The following is a 12,500-nucleotide window of genomic DNA, read 5'->3' on the forward strand; positions in this document are numbered from 1 at the left end:
TGCAATTATGGGTATAGTAGTCCTTTCTATATGATATCTAGATTCACCCCTTTTCTTATTTCTTGCCCTTACAGTCATTTCTTTATCATCAAATTTCCTTCATCAAAGTTCTCATAGTTCTCCCTATTTACTTGTTTTGTTTTATACCTTACAATTTTCTTTCCAATCTGTTTACGATTCTTAGGGGGAGTTACATTTCCTATCCTTGCTTCGTATAAAAAGTTCCATTTTCCAAATTTTACCTACTAAACTATCCTTTCAGAACAGCTGTAGGAAACTCATTACATGTGCACATTTCCTGAACAATACTTTAAACAGATTACTTTGCCTAGTATCTTATTTTCTACAGTTTTTAACCGGCATGTCCAACGTTATTTTCCTATCTCATTTACCAGTTTTCTATATTCTTCCAGTTATGGTATTCACGGACCAGCTATGTAAAGCATTGGATAGTAATCTATTTTTCCTGAATTGAATATATATCTTTTTGGCTATTGCAATCAACCGGACTTAGTCTGTTATCTCCATTTTTCATATCGAATGCGGGAAACGACGTGTGTAGCTTTTTACATTTAGGAAAAGACTTTTTTTTTTTTTTTTTTTTTTTGCATCCATCATTCTGTTATATAAAAGTAAAGCTTTTTATCCAAAATTCCCTGAAATGAAAAAGAAGTCAAATTGACGCATCACTCATTTAGCTCAAAAGTAGTAATGAAATTTGAAACTCTCTGGAAATGGAAAGCTGAATAACACTTCAAAAGAAGTAACTGAATAAACAAAATATTAGAAATAACAAAGAAAACGTTTTATTGGTTTCCAGAAAAAATAGACAAAATAGTTTATTTACATGGGTAAAAAAAATATATATATAAACTTACATGGCAATTCACTTCAGCCAGCATTTAAATATAGCACCAAAAAAAATTAATTCTTTGTGTGAGGCTATACGCATCTCTACAGCAAAGGATTATGATTATCTCATGCTAAATAAAAAGGTTATATGTACATGTAATTGTAGAGCAGACAAAAAAAAAACAAAGGAATAGTCACGTAAGATTAATATTGAAAGAGGATGACCATTAAAGTTAGAATTCGTCATGCAGGATATTAAATGGAATTAATTCTAGTAAAGATCATTCGCAGTGAGGCTGATGGTTATACATTCTCGACTCCCGAGAATTAATATTACAGAAACATATCTACCCTATACCACTGTGGTCATTGTACGAACGATGAACATAGAACTAAAATGTTAACGTTTTTATGAACGAAGAGCAAAGCCATAGTGTTGTGAGACTATCAGTCAGAAAATATATAATTGAGCTTTGCATTTCAAAAAAGGCTATGATCCAAACAATAACTGAAACAAAAAAGAGAAATCATAATCTAAATAATATTCTATCAGAATTATGTCCATCATGTACAGATTTCCGAGTAAGGAGTTTTTTTTTTTCCTTTTTAGAGGAAATAAAAGCCATGTTATAGTGACAAAGGGTTCTTGTAATGTTACATAAAGGGTTCATACTTTCCGAGAAGAATTTGAAAATCGGTAGTGTTCAAAACTTGTTTTTTTAATAACAAAATACAAATGCCTATTTACAAGATAAAAACAATGTTACTTAAGCCAGCTTTGATAAAGGTTACAAGTGGATCAGGTAATGCACTATACACGTTGCCGAGTCAAGACGTGTTCAACGGTGCTCTATTGAATTCTTGTCTTAAACTGTGTTTTAGCTTATATTTCTTGTTTGTGAAATCTTTGAAAATTATTACTTAATCTCATAGAGAGACTAAAATGAGAACTAAAAGTACATCATGGCTGGTTGCCCCCTCTGTGGATCTGCGGGGAGACTTAAAATGGTGAATACGATGTGAATGTAAAAGGTTCTACCACATCCTGAAATTGATTTGACTATTCGGCGTAGATGAAGCCAAAATAGACAAGAAAATTATATCGAGAATTGAGGAGAAATTGAAACATGGAGACCTTGATATAGATGAACGTGAAGAGTTGGAAAACCAACTTGAAGAGCCTACTCCGGATGCAGCAAATTCCACACACACCAGTGACCTTACTAGAGAAATTTATAATCTAGCGACGAATACTGAATCAATTAAGTGAACAGTCAAATACAGAGGGAACAAAAACAAGAGAAAATGACATATGCTGACAAAGTTAAGAGGAAAAATCTACTGTAAACTAATCGAATGAGGTCTCAACTAAAATCACTGAGAGAAAAAAAATGGGCCAAACAAGACATTCCAACTCTTCTTACGAGCTCAACTTCAAATGAGAATGTTGCTGTAAACTTTTTTGACGTAAAGGTCAGACAGGAATCAGCAAACAAGATTCAAACCACGGTTGCTGACACCGGAACGAGAAAAATTGGAAAACTAAACTTAAAATAAGGATATGCAAAACATGTAACGATGAAGGTGAAGTAGAAATTGTTTTGATATAACGGAATCGTTGCCACGACCGTATTCAACACAGAGAAGAGAAGATAATTCTGGTATTCAAGAAAGGTGCTGCCGGTGGGAGTATCCACTACTTGTTGAAATGTGATCCTGAAGCTCGGGAGGCTGTTTATGATAATGGCGACAAAGTTATGTTGCGATGGGGTACTTGTAATATTCGTGTTAGGTACCATGTGATCAACTGCAACCACTGTCAGAGGTATGAACATTTAAAAAAAGAATGCAAGCTTAAGACTGATGATGAAGTCTGCGGGAATCTTTTTCTATTAGCATGCTTTCTTCCCATTCGTAGGGGGTAACGCGGTTACCTTCTTATGAAGGACTGCTTTGGCTTATGGGGTGGACCGTAGACTTGACCGGCTGTCCTGCCTGACGTTGCCTAGACCCCAGTGCTGGAAATGTTCAGAAAAAATATTCCACCAAAGAATGTGATTTGCAACGGGGAAAGTATTCCAACTGCACTAAATTAAACAAAAAAAAAATAACCACACATTGAATTCAAGAAATATCAATGCTTATGATTTGTAATTGAAAAGACCAGCAAAAAATATTGACTATGGATACGACGGATGTCATATACAATCTCTTAGTAAAAAACTATTAAAATTCCAGAATTGACAAATGAGAAATATCTGTACATACTAGCATCCTCTGAAACTTTGTTAAATAACTTCGACAATTCTAAGATCTTTGAAATGACCCCATCCCACATGCTTTTTTTCTTATTCTGACAGAGGTCAGGTGTGTGGGGGAGGGGTGGTTACTCAAATCTCTATATTTAAAAAAGAACTAGTGTAACAATCTTTGATTATATAGAAATAAACTTTATGGACAAACACAGAAACCAAAAATATCCATTGTTATAGTTTACAAACCTTAAAAAACAAATGCCCATATCTTCTTTGAAGAATTCAGTGCACTTGTTAGGATAATTGTCACGCAAATAAAAATATATATAAATAAATGAAAAAATAAATAAATAAACAAATAAATAAAAAATATTTATTTGTGGAGTCTTCAATCATTGGATTCATGACTCATAAAATCCTAATGCTTCCGCATTTAGTGTGTTATTGTAATCATTTTTATTGGTCAATAATATTGACTGCGCAACTACTTTGATTTGGAATACGTTGGACTTAGTTTCGGGTGATGGAATGAATAACATTATATCTGATATCACTGTAGAAGAGTAGTGTGCTATCTCTCCAGTTCACATACTTATTACGTTTAAACTACCTCCACAGAAACACGCAGTTGTGAAGAAAAGAAACTATGGGTATAAATTAAACTTCTCTCCTTGTGTATTTATTGAAGAAGTAACCAAGGAAATAAATGATGCTATCAGTATTCTCTGTGATCATGGTAACCAACGTTTGTTGAGCGCTTTGTGTGTTGACTTCCGTATGACCAGATATGATAGAGTAAGTAAATGTGAATATGATACCATGTGTACACTGATGGAAAAAACTTTATGTGTGAAGGGCCAATCTCCTTGGTTTGATGGGGGAGAATCTAGAGAAAAAAGGTGGGAAACAGTATGTAAAGAAAGATAGTGGCATTAGTTAAAAACTCAAAGTACATATGTATAATACAAAACTGCAATATGCAAATATAATTACCTACAATGAAGGAAAAAAAGAATAATATAACAGAAGGACCGACGAGGCATCGACAGACGTAGATAACTTACATTGTCTCCTAGATATTATAATGGGGAATCTGAAAAAAAGAAAAAAAAAATACCAGAGGGGTGCAGTGACCATGAACTAGCAAATAATTTTCTAGCATTCTATGAAAATAAAATAAAAAGTTTAACTAGGTCATTTACAAATTTTCAACATCAGATTAGTGCTACACCAGATACACAGATAAAAATAACAAGATTCAATACTGAACATAAGACTATGTCACCAGCATTCTCAAGAGATCATATAAAGCATACTGTGCGATCAATGCCATGCCAATATCTAAAGTAACTGGGGAAAGAAACATCTAGTCTAACTGATATAATTACAAGAATAGCAAATACAAACATCGATGAGTGTAAGTTTTCTAAATCTAAGAAAAAGTTCCATAGTTACACCGGTTCTGAAAACAGCTGTAAATGATCAGGAATTGCGCTTGTATAGACTGTTTTTGAATCTACCGTTATTGAAAAAAGTGCTAGAATACACAATTCTTGAACAACCAATTAGTCGGTTAAAAGAAGTAGAAGCTTTGCCATATTACCAGTCTACATATAAAAAATCATACTCTACGAAATCTGCTATCTGTTCTATTGTAAATAATAATTTGGAAATGATAAATGAATACAAATGTAGTATTTTAATATTTCTGGATCTTAGTGCTACTTCTGATACATTTGTGCATGAACTACTATTAAATGATCTACGGTCATCAGTATTGAAAATAAAATTTTTTAATACCTAGAAGACTACTTAGTTGACAGAAATTTCTGAGTGCAAATTGAAAACTATTTTGATCCTATGAACTATTATACGGAAGGGTACCTCAGGGAAGTGTACTAGGCCCACTATTAATCTGTATCTAGAATATTGTTCTGTCAAAAATAGTAAAAAGGCATGGAGTAAAATTCAAATTATGTTACGACCCTAGTAAAACTCTAAATCAAATTCTTGCCATTGTTAGGGAATGCATGACCATTAAACAGCTAGAATTAAATGAAAAAAAAAAAATGAGTTCATTCTGGTATGAAAGAAAAAAAGCCTGAAGAACTTGAGTGATATATAAATAAAAAATAAAAATCTGCCCGCATTTACTAATAAAGTTCAGGATCTAGGCGTATCTCTTGATTTTAATTTGTCTTTCAGTACTTGAATAAATAATGTAGTAAAAACTGCTGGCTATCATCTTAGGAACATTGCATTTATAATGAAGTACCTAGATGAACCTTCTGTAAAGACACTTGTGATAAACTGTTATAACCAGTATTGGCTGCTGCAACTCCATCTACTACAATTTACCAAGAGTGCAACGTAAGATTTTACAAAAAAAAAGGCGCAGGACTGATAAAATGTGTCCCACCCCAAGAAAGGATCACTCTTACACCAACTGATTCATACTGGATACCCATGAAAGCAAGATTAAATTTTGAATTATGTATAACCCTTGGAGTTATCAGACCCGGACGTCTACAATATCTACGTGAATTGCTACATACTATGCAGCCAACAAAACGTGTAGACACGAGAAGTGTTACAGGTGGATTCACATAACTAGAATCTATATATATATGTCTACTCTAGGACCAGAAACTCTACAATAAGCTCTCACTAGACATCCGAAAGTCTGGAAAGATTAAGGCTTTTAAGAGGAAAATGAAGAGTTCTCTGTTTTAATAGTGTGGATTTGACAATAAACGAGAAATATGCGTTTGTTAAATGCTGAATGTCTTAAAATGCACATGATAAAAGGACTGTGTAGGTCTTGTGGAGAGTAGGGTTCCTCTTCTTTATAGGACCAGAAGAACAGACCGTAAAGTAAAATAGGTACTCTTGATTATACTTAGATTCATCTCTATATGAAAATGATAGTCAGGAAGGGTCTGGTTAGATTTTCATCAAATATACTGGGAAACTATTGTTCTGAAATCCAACTTACTTCAATGTTGACATAGGAAAAGTATCCTCAAAATGTAGGTAAAACTCTCTATAATCGAAAGTTCCGAGTTGGCTATAAAAGTCAATAATAATAATAATAATAATAATAATAATAATAATAATAATAATAATAATAATAATAATAATAATAATAATGATGATGATGACAATATTAATCATGTTTAGAAGAGGAGGAATAAGTAAAGTATGAACAAGGGCATATCTGAACAAAAGAAAAGCCAACGAATGCATAGAAATTTGATTCTGATCTGAATTCGGAAAAGGCTTTTAGCATTAATTGCTTTTCTTCATCGTTAATGTCCGTGTCAGAGGTATTAGGCTTTATTAGCTATAAACAATAATTTTAGTCGGTGTTTCCTGGTAATAAAGAGGATTCATGACTATCTCCCTTTCAATGAAATACGCAGAGTTACACATAATAATTATATTCTCGTTTTACGCAATAGGTGGAAATATAGAAACGAAAATTATCTCTCTTAATGGTGATTAGTTCTATGTCATTTTGTTAAATTGTTTATTTGTATGGTTGGCTTAAATAATGCAAAAGGATGTGCAGAACAGGGATTTTTATCATAAATTTTTATTTTCTTAAATTCAAAGAATTCAGATTACAGCTGAACATTCTTAGCTCATTTTTAATGTATCTAATGGGAACTCCTTACAAAACCAAGGAAACAGTTAAATTTTACTGGGAGTCACATTGGTTGATGAAATATGACTCAATTGGGGATATGCTTACTGGGAATCACATTAGGTAATATGATTTAATTCAAGTGAAAATCTGTTTACTGGGAATCACATTGAGTAATGAAATATAATGGAAGTGGAAATCTGTTACCCGGGTGTCACAGTAGATAATGAAATAAACCAAGTGAGAATCTGTTTACTGGAGGTCAAATGGCAATAGAATATGATTCAATTGAGGAACTGTTTACTGGGAACCACATTAGGTAACGAAATATAATTCAAGGAAGAATCTGTTTACCGGGGATCACATTGGGCGAAGAAGTTTAATTCAAGTGAACATATTTTTCCAGGGAGACACAGTAGATCATGAAATAAAAATCAGGTGAGAATCTATTTACTTGGAATCACATTAAGTGGTGAAAAATAATTCAAGTGAGAATCAGTTTACTAGGAGTCGGAAGGGCAATGAAATATGATTCCACTGAGGATCTGTTTACTGGGAACCACATTGGGAAATGAATATAATTCAAATGAGAATCTATTTACTGTGAATAAAAGTAGATAATGAAATATAACTCGTGTTAAAATATGTTTATTTGGGAATCATATTGGCAATGCAAAATAATTCAGGGAAGAATCTATTTAATGGGAGTCAGAAGGGCAATAGGATATGATTAAATTGAGGATATTTTTACTGAGAACGGCAATGGGGAATAAAATATAGTTAAATGGAGAATATGTTTACTTATAACCACATTAGGTAATAAAAAGTATTTGAAGTGAGAATCTGTTTACTGTGAGCCAAAATGACAATGAAATAAGATTCAATTGAGGATCTGTTTACTGCGAGTCACAGTAGATGCTGAAATATAATTCAAGTGAAAATCTGTTTACTGGGAATCACATTGGGTAATGAAAAAAAAATTCAAGTGATAATGTGTTTACTGGGAGTCACATAAGATAATGGAATATAAATCAGGACATAATATGTTTATATGATATAATTTAAGTAGAATTTGTTTACTGGGAAACACTTTGGGTAACGTAATATAAATCAAATGAGAATCTTTTGACTGGGATTCACAGTAGATAATAAAATATAAATCAAGTGAGAATATGTTTACTGGCAGTCAAATTGCAGAGGAATATTATTCAATTGCGGACATTTTTACTGAAAACCACATAGGATACGGGATTATAATTCAAGTGAGAATTCCTTTACTGGGAATCACATTGGCTAATTAAATATAATTCAGGAGAGAATGTGTTTACTGATAATCACACTGTACATTTAAATATAATTCAAGTTAGAATTTGTTTACTGGGAGTCAAAGCAGATAAAAGAAAAATTAAGTGAAAATCTGTTTACTCGAAATCATAATGGGCAATGCAGCAAAATTCAAGGGAAAATCTGTTTACTCGAAATCATAATGGGCAATGCAGCAAAATTCAAAGGAAAATCTGTTTACAGGGAGTCGAAATGGCAATGAAATATGATTCAATTGAGGATCAGCTTACTGAGAACTACGTTGGGAAATGGAATATAACTAAATGGAGAATCTGTTCACTAAAGATCAAATTCAGTGATGAAAAATAATTCAAGTGAGAATCTGTTTACTCTGAGTCAAAATAGCAATGAAATATGATTCAATTGAAGATCTGTTTACGGAGAGTTACATAAGATAATGAAATATAATTCAAATGAGAATCTGTTTACTGGAAATCTCATTGGTTGATGAAAAATAATTCAAGTGAGAATCTATTTAGTGAGAGTCTTATTAGATAATGGAATATAAATCAAATGAGAATCTGCTTATTGGGAATCACATTGGGCAATGAAATAAAATTTAAGAAGTATTTGTTTACTGGGAATCTTTCTGGATAATGAATTATAATTCAAACAAGAATCAGTTTACTGGGAGTCAAAGTAGATAATGAAATATAAATCAAGCGAAAATCGGTTTAATGAGAGTCAAATGGCAATGAAATATGGTTCAATTACCGACATTTTTACTGAGAACCATATAGGGTACTGAAATATACTTCATGTGAGAACTCGTTCACTGGGAATCATATTGGGTAATAAAATTTAATTCAGGTGAAAATCTGTTTACTACGGGTCACAGTAGATAATGAAATACATTACAAGTGGGATTTAGTTTACCGGGAACCTCATTAGATAATGGAATATAACTTAGGTGAAAATTGGTTTAATGGGAATCACATTGGTAGTTAAATATGAATTTATTGAGGATCTCTTTACTATGACTCCCAATGGATAAGGAAATATAATTAAAGATAAATTCTTTTTACTGGGAGTTTCAGTAGATAATGGAATAGAATTCAAGTAGGTGCCTGTTTACCAGAATTCGCATTCAGAAATGAAATATAATTCAATTGAAAATTCTTTACTGGATTTCACAGTAGATAATGAAATATAATTCAAGTAAGAATTCATTTACAGGGAATCCATGGGGTAATGAAATATAATTCAAGTGAGTATCTGTGTATCAGTAATCCCATTGTGCAATGAGATATAATTCAAGTGAGGATCAGTTTACTGGGAAGCACAGTATATAAAATAATATAATTCAAGTGAGAATCTGTTTATTTGGAGTCACAGTAGAAAAAGAAATGTAATTCAAGTGAGAATCTGTTTACTGGGAGTAAAATGACAAGGAAATAGGATTCAAGTGAGAATCTGTTTATTTGGAGTCACAGTAGAAAATGAAATGTAATTCAAGTGAGAATCTGTTTACTGGGAGTAAAATGACAAGGAAATAGGATTCAAGTGAGAATCTGTTTACTTGGAACTACATTGGGTAATGCAACATAATTCAAGTGAGAATCTGTTTACTGGGGTCACATTAGATAATGAAATACAATTCAAGTGCCAATCTATTTTCTGGGAAACAAATTAGATAATAAAATATAATTCAAATGGGAATCAGCTTGATGGAATTAGTGGGAATTAGTTTACTGTGAGTTAAAATGGTCAATGATATATAATCAAAATTACTCTAGATTCTGTCTTTTGATTCCAGAGAGCGAAAAGTATTCACAAAAGTATTGTATGAAATACTTACTTTAAGTGCTAAGCCTTTTCCTTTTTCATGTTAATTTATATCCTTCAAGACTGTACATTAAGTACATATAATAGATTAAAACTCCTGATATTATGAATGAAAAGCTTTGATAAAGTCTAAATATGAGAATGACAAAAGTACCCAATTTTTGATGCCAGATTTGGAACGATAAGGGCCGTCATGTATCCTGCATCTTCATATTTCATTTCACCGTTTTCATCAGCAACTGTCACTATTCCTTTTCATAAATTTGCAGCTCTGACTATACTCTTCATTTTCTTTTCTTAATCTCTCTCATTAGTTATATTCGGTTTCATACTGATCCCTTGTTTCAAAAACATCACTGACCGTGGAAACTTCGTACCCTTTTACCAGCGGCATCTAAATATCATCATAAGTCTAAACTATTCCGGACCAATAAATAATATCACCTCAAATCACATTGTCAAGATTCATTCAGTCTCTCTCTCTCTCTCTCTCTCTCTCTCTCTCTCTCTCTCTCTCTCTCTCTCTCTCTCTCTCTCTCTCTGTTTGTATGTGCAAACAAAGGTTATGTCTAAAAGAACGTTTATTAAAGACTCAGTACCATAGATATAACAAGCTATGTATAAATTACACAGGCTAAATACACTGATTTACAAAGAAATTGAGGCAAGCACAAAATACCCGTATTTACCTAATTTGGGGGTGCTGAATTCAAATTTGAAATCCGTTTTTACTCATCACTTCTAGTTTTTTTTTTAGATATGCATAGTGTGCATTTTGTGCGTATACGGTATATAAAGGCTTATATGCATTCTGGGTTAATTCTAATATTGTGAGACTTATGGCTTATTTCTTAGTTATTATGCACTAAATGTGAGTGATTGAATTACATTAAATATATATGATTATATATCAAGACGGATTTTGGCAGTTAGGGCAGCAGGTCTCAATCCACACTCAGTAGTGCTCTGGCAGTCGTTGGAAGAAGTTGTCTCGCAGGTGGCGCAGGAGGTTGGTGTCCCTTAACTATCGTGTTACACATCTTTTGGGTAGCTAAATAGTAGTATTACATTTTCCAATGCACATTTTATTGCCTTGCATATTATTTAGTTTTACTTTGTTATATTTTCAGATTCTCCAATGGCTTCAAGCACGTCAAAACATCGAGGATGCCTCAACAAGGCCAATTATTTCTGCTACGTGTGTGGGGACCTCGCATCAGTTGCACAGCGTCGAACCATCACTTCCCTCCTCAAAACCACCTACTTTCACTATTTTGACTATAAAATTGGTGATCAGGACAAGTCTTGGGATCCACACATCTGTTGTAAACCCTGCTACAATGGACAAACTGCATGGTTTAATGGCAAGAAAGTGGCTTTTAACTTTGCATTCCCAATGGTTTGGAGAGAGCCACGAAGCCACGCAGATGATTGCTATTTTTGTTTAACTAATATAACTGGTTTCAATGCATCTTCTAGGAAAAAGATCAAATATCCCAACCTTCCATCTGCTATGAGACCCGTTCCCCATTCAGATGATCTTCCTGTACCCACACCTCAAGTAAATAAGGATATTCTTTCCTCATCAGATGAAGACATGTCTTCGAGGGAGGATTCTGCCGGATCAACATCTTTGACTCTACGTATTCAGGAAAAAGTGGCAACGAGCCATACTGGATCACGCAAGAAGACCTGAATGATATTGCTCGTGATTTGTATCTGTCAAAACAGCAGTCAGAGCTCTTGGCTTCTCGGCTTAAACAGTGGAACCTAGTCCAGGAAGATGTAAGGATCACCAGTTTCAGGAATTGGAACAAAGACCTTGCTTCCTTTTTCGACATGGAAAACAAGTTGTCCTACTGCACAAACATAACTGGCTTGTTCACGTCTCTTGGTTTGCCACATAATCCTTCAGACTAGCGTCTTTTCATAGACTCTTCCAAGCGAAGTCTCAAGGCTGTGCTTCTGCACAACGGGAATAAATATCCCAGCATTCCCATTGCACACTCTGTCCATCTAAAGGAGTCCTATGACAATATGGAACTTACTTTAGAAGCTATTAATTACAGCGAGTACCAATGGAGTCTGTGTGGGGACCTCAAGGTCGTTGGTCTTCTTATGGGTATGCAAGCGGGCTTCACAAAGTACTGTTGTTTTCTTTGTCTCTTGGATAGTCGAGCTGTATCCCAGCATTACAAGCAGAAAGAGTTGGGTCTAGAATCACTTTTGTTCCTGGCGAACACAACGTCAAGGGGAATCCTCTGGTGGACATGAATAAGGTCTTCCTCCTCTTCACATCTTGGTTTGACATCAAAAATGGTGCTGCCTTCCAACACTTGTCTACCGTGTTCCCAGATGTTAGTGCTGCTAAGCTCAAAGAGGGCATCTTTGTCGACCTCAGATCCGAGAAGTGCAGAGGGATACTGATTTTGAGGAGCTTCTTAACTTAAAGGAACTGAGAGCATGTGAAGCCTTCAAGTCTGTCTGTAGTGGCTTCCTTGGTAACACACGCGTACCAGATTACCAAGCCTGTATTGAAAAGTTGCTAAAGTCTTACGAGGATATGGGGTGCCGAATGTCACTCAAGATTCATTTTCTCCATTCCCACCTCAACTTCT

Source organism: Palaemon carinicauda, chromosome 16, assembly GCF_036898095.1.
Source record: "Palaemon carinicauda isolate YSFRI2023 chromosome 16, ASM3689809v2, whole genome shotgun sequence".
In the NCBI taxonomy this organism is placed as follows: Eukaryota; Metazoa; Arthropoda; class Malacostraca; order Decapoda; family Palaemonidae; genus Palaemon; species Palaemon carinicauda.